This window comes from Aptenodytes patagonicus, chromosome 20 (assembly GCF_965638725.1).
Source record: "Aptenodytes patagonicus chromosome 20, bAptPat1.pri.cur, whole genome shotgun sequence".
NCBI lineage: Eukaryota > Metazoa > Chordata > Aves > Sphenisciformes > Spheniscidae > Aptenodytes > Aptenodytes patagonicus.
Window position 1 is genome coordinate 4,268,238 of NC_134968.1, and position 9,555 is coordinate 4,277,792.

The window sequence follows — 9,555 nt, forward strand, 5'->3', positions numbered from 1 at the left end:
CGCGGTGAGAGCCCAGCCGGGGTTTTCTCTGCAATTGCTTTGCAGCACGGGAGCGCTTGCAGCGAGTGGCACCGGCGTGCTCTGCTTGCAGTGGTGCAGAGCTGCTTGCTCAGGCTCGGCTGTGGGAAGATTGCAAACAACAATATATGTTTGATGGAGAAACTGCCTCTCCTGTTTGTAACGGCGTGGGTGATTATGCTCCTCCTGCTCATGGTTTGCTAGGGTACATCCCAACCTTAATTATGCCACATGCCCTGGCAAAAGCCTTGTTCAGTCTCTTCCTCGATGCATCTTTGCCTTGGCCCAACAGCTCCAGTAGATTTTAGCCCACCTGCTAAATAGGCTCTCCAGTTATCTGAAACTGTTACCTCTAAATCCAGTTTTTCCCTCCTTCCCAAACATGTTTTACCTTCTTGAACACTTTGGTTCCTGCACAGCATCACGGGGCAGAGTTAAGGGTACTTGGGAGGACGGCACTGCTTTGGTGGGGTGATAACGGTGTCTAAACAAGCGACAAACATCCCCTGAGTGACCTGCCCTTTGTTAGCATAGTGCTATGGGTGGGTAAAGGTGCTTAAACTCATTCAAAACCCCGAGAGGATGACTCAGTCGCTTGAGGCTGGATTTCAAAGCCGGGCATTCTGACACCCGGCTGCTTCCTGCTCCCCCTCTGCTGCCTTTGCTGTGCCACTGCAAAGAGCCACTACTGCTGCTAGTTCATTATACCATCAAGCCAAGAGGCACTAATTACCCTCCAGCAAGGGGGAGAAGGGCACTGAGCCCATGGGGAAGGTGCCTGCATGACCGTCCTGCTTGCTGCCTGCTTAGCACCGGGCTGTGATGCTTCCCGGGAAGAGGAGCCGTGGTTGGGGACGTGTGAAGTTTCCGGCTCAGTTTTCATGTGCTGGAGGAGCCCGAGGGATGGGTATTAGCGTGTGGCTGCAAAGCACGGGGAGCGTGAGGCCGGACATCAGGAATGGGAACACGGTGCAAAACCCATCCTTGCAGCACCTGAGCAACCCCTGAGCGGGGTCAGCAGCTTCCCCAGCTCCTGCTTGCTTCTTCCAGGCAGGAATACCCCATTTCCTACCCTCTTGCCAGGCATGCGGGTGCCCCCAGGGTGGGCTTACTGCCTCTGGTCATAGCCAGGGTGCTGGTGGCCCGGGACAAGGGCAAGACCCTGATGGACACTGGCAGCACCCTTCATCATGGATGACCTGGATACATGGTCAGAGACCTCTGCCTATAGGTGCTCTCCACTTAAATACACCTCCTAGCCAATGCAACAGGCTTAATGTGCCCCAGGAAGAATCAGATGAGGCATGAGGGAGCTATTCCTGCTGGGGGTTAGGAGCAGATGTGTCCCAAGAGCCACACTGTGACTCACCACCACTCGCCCGGGGCTGCGGCTCAGGCTCCCGCGCTTCACCGAGACGGACAGCTCTGCGCAGAGCACGGTGGTGCTGTCGGGTAATTAGCTCCCGTTTACATCCGTTAGGTGTGTGATTAGTCTCCTATTAATGCAATTAGTGCTGTGGTGTTAGCTTAAGTATGTAATTGGCACAGAAGGCAGCTGCAGCTCAGCTGCTGAGCACCAAGTGGCACCTATTTTGGGGTTTATCTGAGCATGGTGAGAAGGGACAGCTGGTGGTCACCTCTCCAAGTGCAGGACAGGCTGTTTTTTGTGTGAATCCCTGGTTGTGTACCCACACATGCTCCCTGCTTGCTTCAGCTGCAATGCAAAGCAATTTTCCACCCTCTGTCCTTGCTTCAAACCCCCAGAGCTGTTTAGGGGAGCTGATGAGAGGTGTCCCAGCTGCTTCCCAGAGCTGCGGGACTGGGGGAGCTGGGGTCTATCTTTTTAGGGGGCCAGAGGACCAGATCTGACCTTGGTTGGATACAAGTCCTCTCCCAAAGCCTTTTATTCCCCGGGGCCGTGTGGATGTCAGAGGTGACCATCTATCTGGTTGCTGTACGGGGGGGGGGGGTGAGGGTGGGCAGATGTGTGATTCCTCCCCCTGTCCACCCTCATCCCCTCCGTACAGCAACCAAATGGATGGTCACTTCTGACATCCCTGGCCCCCAGCCCATCTTGGCAGGTTATCAGCCCATGTCAAGGCTTGGCTTTTGGTGAGACAGTCTGACAAAACACCCTGTCGGCCTTCTGCACCACAGCAGGCTGTGCACCACGGCACCGACGGCGGTGCACTGTTGGCCTTCTGCACCACAGCAGGCTGTGCACCACGGCACCGACGGCGGTGCACTGTTTGCCTGCTGCACCAACCACTGTTGGCCTTTTGGGATGTCAAGGAAGGAGAAGGGCTGCGTGGGATGGGGACGGGCTGCGGAGGGTCCATTACCATCCCACCCCACCAGAGGTGTCACCTTCCCAACCACCAGTGTGAAATCCCCAGCCCTTTTCTGGAGAAACCAACAAGCCGTCCGCCTTCTTCAGCCAGCGCTTCTGTGGTTAATAGCTGAGCAGATGAAGCTGCAGCAAAGCAAAGGTCCCCGCCGAGCCATCGCTCCAGCGAGGATGTTTGGCTTTGGGAAAGCTTCTGACAATCTTGATTAACAGCCTCTTCATCTGTTCACGCCAGTGATAAGCCATGGGAGCTCTGGGCCATTTCAGCTCTGTAATCAAGAGGGTTTAAAAAGAAGCAATTTTCTCTTCTTGCAACCCAGTTAATTCTCATTTAATTGCTACCCATTTTGCATAGATTGTCCTCGATTGCCATGGCATTGGCTCCACACTTCCTCCTCTCCAGTGGTGCTTGACTCGCGTCTTGTTTTGCCAGGCTGGGATTTGCGATACTTTGGGTTGTGTCGGGGCCTTCAAATCTCTCCATGCAATTTAGGTGTAACGTGCCTGAGATGTAGCTTTTATAGGAGAAAATCTCTGGCACTGGGCTAGGCTTTGTTCCTTGCTATCACACAGTGTATTGGGGCACTGCTTTCGGAAAAAGCAATAGAAAAGCATGGGAATTACACACAGATGGGAAATTTTAGGGACAGGAAACACACCTTCTTTAAAAAAAAAAAAACAACCGGCCAGAATTTAGTGTTTGAGCAAAAAAACTTTCCCCCAGGGGTCAAAAGAGATGGATGAAGTATTTGTAGGCTGATGTGAATTAAAATATGTGGGTTTGGCCCATCTTCAGGGTGGGTTTGTGTGCAAGGGCTAACACCAAGGAGGGAAGGGGTTAAATGCCTCCCTGCCACTGAAACACAGCGGCTAATGAGAGTTTTGATAAGGAGCTGGGGACAAGCACCCAAGTGGACTCAATCATGTTGGGAGCACCTGATGCTGCCTGGAAGCAGTGGGGCTGCTCCGGGAGGTGGTGAGATGCACTTAGATCCAGTTTATAATCCATGTGTCAGGTCTCAACTGGCCTGGGGAGATGGGCCAGAAACACTGAAATGCTGGAATCTGCCTGGTGATCCCGGCCGTCCCCGGAGATGCTGAGGGTGAATGGGAAAAAGCACATGGTGGCATCTCTCAGCTATCACAGCAAGGGACTGGCAGTCCCAGCGTGACCCGTGCAGCAGGGAGGGGAGGTAGCAGCTAATTCAAGGCTGCACCTGCACAGGACACATCAGTGCGGGTTGGAGGCTGCCGCGAAATCGTGGTCATGGGCTGCTCTCGACCAGGCTGGGCAGTCTCCAGGGCATGCAGGTGACAAGCTGCAGTGGCTCATCTCATCTCCCTGTCACCGTCTGCGAGCTTGCTTGGTTTCAGCTTGCAATTTTTTTTATCGCTAGTAATCAGATGAGTTTCCCTTAGCACCACCTGGCACAAAAGCAGCAGCCAGAAAGATCACTGTGTGGAAAGCTCTATGGAATGAGCCGTTGAGCAAAAAATGGGCTATTCTATCTGCTTAGTCAATCTGCGGTCTCTAAGCACATCTTAACCATATTAATACATTAAAATATAGCTCCCATTAGCCACCCAAATAATTTCCATCAGAATCATAAGCATTTCTATTACCATGGCTTTAGTGATCAAAATTCACCAGTCAAACTTCAATAAGGACGTAATCATTCTAGCCTATAATCCAAGGCTTTTCCTGAATATCTCATCTTATTTTCCTTTCGAACCAGCAGGCACAGCCACACTGCTTTTTCCTGGCTTGTACTGAGATCCTACTTCTGTGTTTGCAGCAGATTTCATTTACACGTGCTTCTCAGGCTGCAGTTTTCCTTGTTTGTGTTCCTCCTGCTGTGCCAACAACCGCTCTGCAATCGGGAACGCTGCAAGTGCTTAAGCCAGGGCTCCCCTTTTTGTCCCATATTTCACATACCCACAGGCTTCTGCAGAGTCACTGGCTCCTTGGGACTCTCCAGCCACCCTGCTGAAGTCATGCTCCTGCAAGAAGGACCTCATCCAGCCTCCAAGACCTCACCCAGCACCCCTAAAGCTGCAAGCACAGGACAGGAGACCCTCCTAGTTGCAACACGGCTGGATCATCTGCTCCCCCGAAGGCTGGTTTCATCCCAAGCAAAGCTGAAGCCCTTCTGGAAGCAGAGATGCTAATAGTCTCCGGCAGTCGGAGGCGATCCTTTGGGACCGAGCCGCGAGCCCTGACACTTTGTGATCAGAGCTCAGCCACACTCTGCAGACAAATCCCAAAGTCTTTGTGCTGACTAAGCCGCGATGGCCATGTCACCGACACCATGTGCTGGAAAGGGCAGGTGAGGACCAGTCGTTTGTGGTTTGCCTCAGTGCAAAAATGGGGAGGCAGCAAATGAAGCAGCCAGGGACTGCGAGAGGAGATGGACCTCTGGATCTCAAGCACTTGCCACCGGCACTGCTGAGGGACCCCACTGGGCATTGGTCCCTGCGGGCACAGCGCTGAGCGAGGGAAGTTGTGACCCTTCCCCTGCTGCACCCAAAATTAGGGTCTCCTGCCATGAGAGCCAGGAAGGGCAGCTCAATATATCAGCAAGCTGGTTGGAAATGGATGTTGCTGTTGGAGCAGAAAGCAATCGTGTTTGAGGGATTGCTGGTCGGGTCAGGATGGGGTACGTTCTGCTGGGGCTGCTTCCTCCAGGGCAGAAGGAGGCTGCGGGCTGCTGAGGGGGGTCCTGTGCCCCCCATCACACTGATGTCTCCTGAAGCAGATCTCAGGCCTGGATGACTGGGGCTGGAGGATGCTCTGCAGCAGAGGTGTCTGGCAGGATGGTCCTCAGCAGGCAGAGCCCAGCATCTCCTTATGCAACACGGTGCAAATCCATGCCTCATTTTCCCCTACTGGCAGGAGGCTCAGCAGCAGATTTGAGCAGCCTAAAAGCAATAGTTTCCCATGGCAACTTTTGCCTGGCAGGGAGGAGGGCAGAACAGGGGAGGGCAGGGCAGGGGGGCCCGGCCATGGTGCTTGCAGGGGCTCTGCTGGTGCTGCGAGGGGAGCAGGCTGTTGGGGACTGCAAGGGACCAAGCTATTTCCAAACAAACCTGCAAAACCTGGACAACCCTTGGCACACATCCCCACGGGAGCATCGCTGAGGGCTCCAGCCAGAAGGATGGACTCGGGTGTGGGTGACCACCACGGATAGATCCAGAGCCACAAGCATGAGTGACTCTTGGTCGTGGGACCAACCCATCACTGCTCCTTGCAGATGCCCATCTCCAGCATGTTGTGTGATGCTGCTCTGCTGCCTTCGGCACATCCCTGGGGCTCCTCGAGGAACGGCCACAAAAGCCTTTTCTCCAAGGCCGAACAGACAGGCTCTCTGAGGGGATCAGGGGGAGCCCCACTTGTGTCTCTGATCTTTAGATTTCCTCCAAACTGGAAAAATACTGCCCTTCGAAAATTTCATGAGGGTGGCAGAGAGCTGCCTGTCTCTCGCCGCCACGCACTTTTGAAAGCTGTTTAACTGTGACTGCAGTGACAAATGTCAGCGGGAAGCTTGTGCTGGGGGACGAGCAGTGAGCCAGAGGGCACTGGAATGAAAGGATGAAGTATTTATTTGGGGGTTTGGCAGTGCTGGAAGGATGACACGTCACAGGTGAGAGACATCTTGGGGCAGATGGCGCTGAAAGACACAAATGAGCCACAAATGAGCCACGAGATGTCCTCTCCCACCCCACCTCCCACCCCTTCCAGGATCGTTGCCAACCTGGGAAGGTACAGAGAGGGTTAAACATCCAGGAATGGCCCAAAGCTATGGACACCAGACAGAAATGCGGTGTCTGAGCCAGGATGGAGGAAGGGGAATGATAGTCCCAGCTTGGCTTTAAATACAAGCTATAAACCCTCTAACTGGTGGACAGCATCATGCCCATGGTGGTGGAGCAGGAATTGGGAGGTCCTGGCTCTGGCAATGGGGTTGTTTGCCCAGGGCAGCCTGGCTGGAAGGTGGGATGAAAGCTTGGTCCTTCACGGAGGGTCAGGATCGTGAGCTTTCCTCTCTCTCCCTCCATTCAGGCTCTGGACGGCAGGTTTTCTCCTTTGCCAGCTCTCGGCGTGCTGGGGATGTAGTGCAGGGCAGTCAGGACCCCTAGGCTTTGACCCCAGGTGGTAGGGCTGAGGCTGGGGAGCGACTCCAGGGCTGCAGGCAACCTCCGTGGTAGGTTTCATGTGTTAATCAAATGAAGAAGCTAAATTAAATTCCTTCTCTGTGTGCTGGAGAGGTTCCTGTGAGTCTGCCTCGCTCCCAGCCTGGGATGTCCCACAGCACCACGAGGTCCCATCCTCAGGGTCCCGCTTTGCCTCTCCCAGCCCCAAGAGGTGCCAGGATAATATCAAGGGTTAATGCAGGATTATCTCAAGAGGATACAACCTCGTCAAGAGCACAGGATTGGCAGGGCATTAATCTCGGAATTACTTGATAACTTTAAATACAATCATGTAATCAGCAGGAACCTGTAATTATTATTTATGTGCATGGTGCTTAGCAAATTACAGCGCTTTCCAAGGCTCTGTCTGATGAACAAATTAATTCTACAACAGAAGAGCTTGACCAGAAAGAGATGTTTGCGTCTGAATTTCACTCGTAAACATTGATGTATGAAATGAAATTCGAGTTTAATTTGCCCTCCCTCCTGCTGCGAAGCACATTACATTTTTATTTTGTCTTAGCTCAGCTGGCGAGAGGGAGCATCACGGAAAACTTGGAAGAGTTTCTCTAGCCCTGATGGTACTTGCGTGGGAGACCCACATGGGGTGCTCCTCACCCCCCTTAGATGAGATGGTGTTGATACCTTCACGGAGAGCCTGTATCCCACCTCCATGCTATGGGCATGTGGACTTGGGGTAGAGAGGAGATAAAAAGCCACCAGCTGCCCCAGGTGCCTCTGTGGCCAGTGGGATGCTGAGCCCAGTGCAGTGTGAGGATGCTCCCATGGAAAGTGGGGAGGGGCCATGCTGGGGTTGTCTTTTCCAAAAGATAAACATGCCCCAAAAGTCCTTGTGAGAGGAATTGAAGTAATTTTAATCAAACAAGGCTGAGAATACACACACTTCTCCAGCTACGGAAAGCAAAGTCATGTCAGTTGGAGCAGACCACCGAGAGGAGAAGGAAAAAACAGTGATGAGAACACAGATGCTTCTGTTTGGGTTTCTTTCTTTGGTTTTTCAATTTCCAGCTTCTTTTTCACCAAAAATGACCCCGCTTTAGAAAAATTCAAATTGAACCTGTGGCGCATCACTTTTTGGTAACATCACTTGTATGTACGATGAAGAAAGCTCCCTGGGGCATTTCCCCTTCTCTGTAACCAGCAGATCTTTATTAGCTCCTGCCAAAGCACCCAGCAGAGAAATCAAACTGACCCACGGTGGGGACACACAAGTCTTCTCCTTGTAGGGCATCAGCAGAAAGTGTCTGTAAAGCTGGGAGCTGCCGGTTTTCCCATTGCATAACTCTGGGGGTCTTTTTCTCACCCATATATTGGATAAGGGGCAGTTTCTGGGACTGTTGGTGATGGACGAGCTTGTACAAGGACCAAAACCTGCCCCACGTGCAGGGTATGGTCCTCATTGTGGTCACTCCGTCATACAGGGAGCTGTCGCTGCTCCCAGCACGTTATTGGAGGCAATGGGGTATTTCTTGTTTTGGCTGCACAGTAGACATGCAGGTAGGAAATCTCCATGGGAGGGAAATGGGAGGAATTTGCTTCAAACTACTGAACTTCTTAAATGTTTACAGAAAGAACCTGGAGGTTTTTGCCTATGCCTCCCTTTGAAGAAAAAAACAAAGATTTTATTCCTTTCTGGTGGTGTAACCTGTGGAAATCTGAGAGTACTACAATTGCAAAGATGCTTAAATCTCCCCAGGGCAGGAAATACTGATGCCTGTTCTTTATAGTGGGGAAACTGAGGCACGGAAGTGTGGAGGGACTCATACCAGACCCTGTAGGGCCCCAGTGGCAAAATCCCTGGGATGCAAGGAGCGGACTCGGCCCGTTAACCCCTCTGGCATCCTCCCCCTGCCCGACCATCCCCAGACCTCATATGGGGCAGGGAAAACGTGGCTCCAAGGAGGTCAGGGCAAAACCCTTCACCTTGCATGGACCTCTCTGCTCAGCTGCTTTCAGTGACCACAGCAAACAGGGCATCGGGAGCGGATCAGGGACTTGGCAGCTGCAGGGGAGATGATATGAGGTCCCCAGCATGGGGAGGGAGGCTGCCACTCCTCCAAGGCACTTAACCCCAGTGTGGGAATGATTTGGCCCCATCCACCGCATAAGAGCAAGGAGCAGCTTTGGCACCGAGCCTGCCTGCAAGGGTAAAAGCAGGGCAGGGAGGAGGGGAGCAAAGCCATGGCATGTCCTCACAGTAGCTGCCTTTGGGGAACTCAGCCAGCGCTTCACTGCAGTGCTCCCTCGCCTTTCCACCCCCCGAGCAGGGGCAGGGAGTCAGGCTGAGGTCCAGGGGCTTTGCAAAGACCCGTAGGCCCATCTGGGCTGGGCTGGACCACAGGATTAACTAAACCTCATGCCTCCCTTCAGACCAAGCCCCCTCCATGTGGCTGTTCAGAGCCCCTGGGACCCATCCCCATCCCCTGCATGGTTCCCTCCCCTCTCCCACCCCATTGCTCTGCCTCACATCCTTGGTGTCGAGATGAGAAATGACCTGGTCAGACCAAGCAGCAGTTACAGGACGTCCTGGGGACCTAGCAAGGGGCAGAGGAAGGGCTCAAATAACTCCAGTGGTACAAAAGCACAGCCACATAAAGCAACGTCTGCAATCAGTCCAGGGCTCTCCATCCATCCCCCGTCAACCCAGAGGGCTTTGGCCCACCCAGAGTGTTTTGACCGCCCCCCCACCCCTCAGCAGCATCCCAGCATGCACTCACTGGAAGGATGACCCAGCTTCCCAAGGGATTAGCCCCATAAGCTGTCCCAGCAACGTCCTGGTGTCCTGTCACCTCAAAACAGTGACAAACTCAAGAGAGGCAGCGATGGGACATGGGACATTATGCCCAGGATGGAGGCAGGCAGGGAGGCTGCTGTAACTTCTCCGGGCTCCTCCAGCTCCTTCTGCCACCCCAGCAGGTCACATTGCTGCCAGGGAGATGACAAAGCAGCGTCTCAGCTGTCCTATCCTACAAGTCTGC